Source organism: Pogona vitticeps, chromosome 15 (assembly GCF_051106095.1).
Source record: "Pogona vitticeps strain Pit_001003342236 chromosome 15, PviZW2.1, whole genome shotgun sequence".
In the NCBI taxonomy this organism is placed as follows: domain Eukaryota; kingdom Metazoa; phylum Chordata; class Lepidosauria; order Squamata; family Agamidae; genus Pogona; species Pogona vitticeps.
In genome coordinates, this window is record NC_135797.1 from 13782146 (window position 1) to 13787849 (window position 5704).

Sequence of the window (5704 nt, forward strand, 5' to 3'; positions counted from 1 at the left end):
GTCCCAGTGTTACCAACCAAGGCGGGCTGCCGCCTGAGGACAGCTCCCTTCCCCAGCCTTCCTACTCCTTCCCACATTCCCCCCCCCCCGTTCACCCTGGGTCTTGCCGGACAAGAGGGGCAGGTGCGCTAGACGGGGCACCGATTCCCACAATGGCTGGTCCAGACGGCGGGTACAACCATCACCCGGGGGCTCCGATTCACAGCCGCGAACCAGACCAACGCCACGAGGAGCCGAGGACCGCGTCCAGCGGTTTCTGAGATTATATCGATCCACGCCTCCCACCCTGCCTGCATTTTCTCCCTGGTGAGGCGGAAGGCTCCAGCTGGTTCTGGTTGCATCGTCCCTTTCCCCTCAGACCATAAAATAATCCTATATTTTCGGGCCTTCCGGATCCCCCTGCCATCTTTGGCTCAGCTTCTGCCACCCAGGAATTAATCCCCCATCATCCACTCCCTGGGGAGCAAACCGAGAGCAGCCACGCTTGATGGAAAACAGATGGCTTCATTTTTCCACAGCTGGGGAGGCGCCGAGACCCATCCACGAATGTGTCGCCCTCTGGATGTGGGAGGCGTTGGGACCCTCCTGGACCGCAACCCCCCAGGTGTGTGTGGGCATCCCCCCCCAAACCTGTTCTCCCCATGACAGCTGAATGCCACCACCATCCTCACCCCAGACTTTGAGATTTATGGAGTAGGATAATTCCCACAAAGACGGGGAGAAAGAACCCAGACTCAGGCCAACCTACGAGCCTATTTTCTGGACCCAACCAGATGTAAGGACCCAGTTTTTTTAAAAAAAATCAAATTAAAGTAGTCTGTTTTCCGATTCCTTCATCTGTCCGTCCGTCCACCCACGCCGCCCCACCCCAAATCCACCTCGGTCTACCGAACCGTCGGCTCCAGCGGAAAGCCACCACCAAACCTCCTCCAGAAAGACAGCAATTTTTTTTTTTGGACAGAAAGCTCCAGACATTTAATTTTTTTTTTTTTTTTTTTACAGCAAGAGCTGCCCTTAGCGTGCGGGGAAGCTCCCTTCGATGCAAAAGCACGTGCGTTGAAATTAGAACCAGCGTGGAACCGGCTCATTCATTTACAAAGATGGGAAACCGATATAATACAAACCCCCAAGATGACTTTTTATTTATTTATTTATTTTTACTGAGGCTGCATTTATGGTCTTCTGAGTGTAACTCGCAGGTGGGGGAAATCCTTAAGAACAATGATCCCCCCCAAAAAAAAAATCCCAGAAAGGGTTTTATTTCCTTAATCTGCTCCAAATGCTTTCTCCGTGAAACCTCCCATCAGAGCCACCCAGGCTCTGTCACATGTTTTTTTCATTTTTCCCAATGAAAATCCAATGTTTAAGAAGAGAAATAAAGAGAGATTTTTTTTACCTGGTGGGTTCAGTGCATTCTAGATCTTGATCCTCGCAGGGTCTGGAGGATGCTCGGCTCTCTGGCCGGCCCGGATCTGCTCCCTTGTGGGTTCTCTACCACCATCGGCCTCCGCTTTACAACCGTGCAAAGGAAAAGCCCCTCCGTGGACGTGCATCTCTCCCCCCCCCACCGCCACACGCAGGAGCCCGCTGGCTCTGCTCCCCCAAACATCATCCCTGCGTTGCCATAGCGACGGCTTACCTCCAGCCGTGGTCCAGGCCTCAGATCTCCGGGCGGCGCTTGTCAGCCGTGCAAAGGAAACCGGCCGGCGAGGGCGAACCCCAGGTCCAGATCCAGCAGGAGGGGTCGGACAGAAAGGCGGTGCCGGGCGCATGGTCCCCCCACCCGGACCTCATCGTCGTGCGGCTTCTGGGGGAAAATAATAATAATAATAGTGATAATAGAGGGAGACACAACGAGGCGGAACCAGACCTGGCTTCCAGTCTCCCTTGAACAATGAAAGGGGCTGCCCGCCAGATGTTCCAGCCTCCCCACCCACAAGGCATCGGGGCTTTGAGCAAAAAGCCTCCACAGCTGCCCAACAGGCCAGGGTAGGAAAGGATCCGACCCGGATTTTTTTCCCAAAAGGAAGGGAATCCTCCTGTGGTGCTATGTGAGGTTTCTTTCAAGGCGGGAGGGATCCGGGTCATTTGCCAAGGGCCTGGGGAGGATGCTGAGCTCGGTTCAAACTGACCGAGGCAGGATTTTGCTCCCTGATTGGGGGGGATTTCTGCCTTTCTTCCACATTTGGGGCAAGGGGAACGGTGGCTCATCGCCGCTCAGCGATAGTCTCGTGCCTGGTCGTGTGGCTGGCGCGTGACCAGGGGTGCAAGCCGTGTCGCGATGCAAATGAAATGGTTAAAGAGGATTCTCTGACCATGTGCAAAGGGCAGCCTTGAGTGGCCACAGCCGGCCTGGCTCCCTCAGCGGGGACCAACTGACCCAGAAAAACAGCCGTCGCCTGCTCCTGCGCCTTCGACGACCGCTCGAGCTGCCCGGATGAGCTGTAAAGGCCGCCCAAGTGGAGCTTCCACCCTTGGAGGCAGTATACCTGTCTAAAGGTATTCTAGGCGAGCTGGGCCCACATCGTTGTCCATGTGCCAGGCCTTTGCAAGACCTGCTGGGCCCACTTTGCAACTCATGTTCAGCAAAGCCTTTCTTAGCTGCCTCGGAATGGCATTCCATTGCCCTTAAGGGCCGGCCTCCCTGATCTTGTGCATATTCAGTAACGACACTATGAAAGTCAAAGTGGCGTCTTTCGAACGAGCTTCCAAGGCCATCAGGATTTGGGGGGAGGGGGGTTGCGTTTGCTTTAGAAAAGTCGAGAGATTTTTCTCGGCGCAAATGGATCCATTCATAGCAAGCCCGGCGTCCGGTCCAAGCTCCTTGAGTGGCTGAGCCCAAGGTATGCTAAGCCGGAGAGAGAGAGAGAAGCGTGGGAATCAGGGCGCTCAGAGATTCGGGAGGGGCACCCGGCTTGCCCGCTCTTCCTGGGGGAATAAAAATCCCTTAAGATGCCAAGCCGAGACGGGCCAGAGAACGGCCTCGTGGTGTTTTCAAGGGGAGTGACTGGATTCGCCATAGAGTCAAAGAACGATGGATCCAGACGGGAGCCCAGAAGGTCATCTAGCCCAACCCCATTTCGCCAACAGGAGTAAACTAAAGCACTCTGTTTTTGAAGCTTCCCAGGAAGGAGAGAGGCCACCGCCTTCTTTGCCGAAGCCAAAAGCATGATTTGTGGTGTCTGAAAGAGGAGCACATTTCATTGGGCCCGACCTGTCGCTTGCTCTGTCTTCAGGCGGCTGAAAAAGAGGGCCCAGAGGCTAGGAAATGCTTGGGCCCGTAAAACTCTCTGAAGTGCCACCAGACTCTTGGCTGGTTTTGCTTGCAAACGTCTGTCCTTTTCTTTTGCAAGGAAAGAGCTTTGCTTTAAAAGGCTCCTGTGCCTTTAAAAACAGCAGAGCCCTCCAGGCAGAAACTCCACAGGTGCAGCAGCTTGGACATCACCCTCACCACCCAGCTGGTGGGAGGTAACAACACTTTGGGAGTCAGGCAGCCGCCTGTCCCTCGTTATCCTTTTGGGGTTAATGAGGGTGCAACTAAGTTACATTTGCAAAACCAACACCGGAAAGCAGGAGTAAAGTTAACGTATCAAATGCACGGAGCAAGTAGTTCCTTGTTCCTTTCAAACGTTCCTTCCCAAATAAAAGCTGTTTTGACAAGCAAAATGGGGCAGTGGATTTAAAAAATAAAATTAAAATTGGCAAGGTGCTTTTAAAATTACTTCTAATCCCACTGTATTTTAGAATTTAACTGGCTACTACATATGGGCCTCCGCTGAGGATGTTTGCACCCGAGGAGGCCTCAGACAGGAACAAAGCACACCTCCTCCTCCACCTTTTCGACTCCCCCCACCGAGAGATTTTGCAAAACCAGGACTAGACCCCCGATAATCCCCAGTTTGAGGCTGGGGCCCCTTGTTTCAGAATCTGGGGTCAGAAACCTGGCCCCCAAACCCTCGTTCACCCCACCCCGTCCACAGGGACCGACAGTGGCCCATTGTCACTGTTTCAGGTGGAAAACCTCTCCCAAGTCCTGAGATACTGACTCCAGGCTCCTCTTTTGCAGGCAGAAGAAAGGGTCCCGAATGAGTATCCCAGAACAGTGAGATCGGGAGGGACACCGGGAGGTCATTTAGTCCAACCCCCTTCTACCAATCTGCTTCAAAAGGATCTCTGACCGGCGGCCCTCGACCCTCAGCTTCGAAACCTTCCAAAATAAAATGTATCCCCTTTTCTTTGTTTTGATGCTCTTCGCCTTTCTTGGCATCGTTCACCCTCGGGTTCGGGTCTTACCCTCCCGAGTCACCGAAAACAGCATTGCTCCATCTTCCACATGATGGCTCTGTGAATGTCTGAAGGCGGCGCTCCTGCCAGCTCTCCATCCAGAAGCCTGCTCTGCCGGGCTGGGCTGAGGGCCCCCGAGAGACGTCTGAGCACCCTTTCTGTCTCCCGACTCAGCGCACTGCTGATTCCAACGTTGACCACCAGCCTGGATAGAGGAGAGCCAGGCTTTCCTAGCACAGGAGAGCTGCAGGTGCAGAAGGGGTGTGTGTGGTGGTTTCTGGGCAATGGGATAAAGAAGGCCCAGCTGAGAAGGATGCTGAATTAACGAGGGGATGTTTTAATTGGTGGTTTGGGCCGGTTCCCCAGGTGAATCCGTGGGAGCGGAGCCCACCACCGGACGACAGGGGTGTCTTAATTAGCTTCCCTTCGGGGGGAAAAAGAGAGAGAAGCTGGAAAGTTCCTTTTGCAAAGCCATTTGGCCCCGATGTTTGGCACAGACAGCCGTTTGGGGAAATAAATTGTGGGCATGACAAGAAAGTGACTTGGTACAAGGCCGGGGGGGGGGGGTATCGTGAGAATCCACAAGGACAAGCGCCACGAGAAAAAGTGTGTGTGTGTTAGAATAAAATTGGCTCTTTATTCTAGAAAAGCTGCACCGATACCTCAAGATCAGCACAGGGACGTTTTAGGGGAATGGTGACCCCTAAACGGTGACCCATTTCTGCACCGAGCAACCACCCCGGGGGTTGGTGGTGCCCGGCGGCCTCTCCGGCAAGGCCGGCACATGCTTGGACGCCTCAGGAACAACATCCACATCTGGAGCCCAAGGAGCGTTAACGGGAGGCCCACAAGTCTTCCTGTCCTCCACCTCCCCACAACAAGGCCCATGTGCCACCTATGGCACACACACAGGCGCAAAACTCTGGTGGTCACCCCTGGCCAGGCAGAGGCACTTCCTCTTCGGAGAGACACGTGCCTCTCCCACCTTTCCCCGAGGCCACGAAAGAAGGGTCACACAACTCACCTGGCTGCGCCCTGGTCGGACGGCTCCCGGGGTCCCTTGCCAGCTGGGTTGGCATGCCCACCCCGGGCAGAGGCGGTTAAAAGACGCCAGCGAGAACGGAACGACGGCCGTGTCGGTGGTTGTTTCTCTTTTCTCCCAAACTTGATGTTCCAGGGCTTGCCCTCCTTCCTCCTTCCTCCCTTCTCGCCAACCTCCCAGGTCTCCCTGGAAGGATTAGGGTGGGCGAAATCTCTGGGCCAAGAGGCCGGTGCCAGGCGGGCACTGCTTGGCACTGCCCCCCAGCCCTGTGCCGGCTGGCAGAGAAACCCTCCCGAGGTCTTTCACAACTTCCCGGGCGAGATCAACACTCCGGAGGAGAGCCTGCTTCTCTCGCCTTGCCGTTTTTTATCACACACA

At 54.8% G+C, this 5704-nt stretch overlaps 1 protein-coding gene across 4 annotated transcripts in view; it reads right to left on the reverse strand.

The window, feature by feature from the left end:
- Positions 1-5704, reverse strand: part of SEMA4A (semaphorin 4A) — a 39074-nt gene extending 33370 nt beyond the window's left edge. For 2 of the 4 annotated variants that reach the window (XM_020815249.3, XM_020815247.3), the window contains exons 1-2: positions 5309-5704; positions 1640-1807 (exon numbers count right to left, since the gene is read on the reverse strand). The gene's annotated coding sequence lies outside the window, so the exon portion shown is untranslated. Of the gene's footprint in view, positions 1-1396; positions 1808-5308 lie in introns of all 4 variants that reach the window. The other 2 variants (XM_078382124.1, XM_078382123.1) reach the window with 1 other exon arrangement.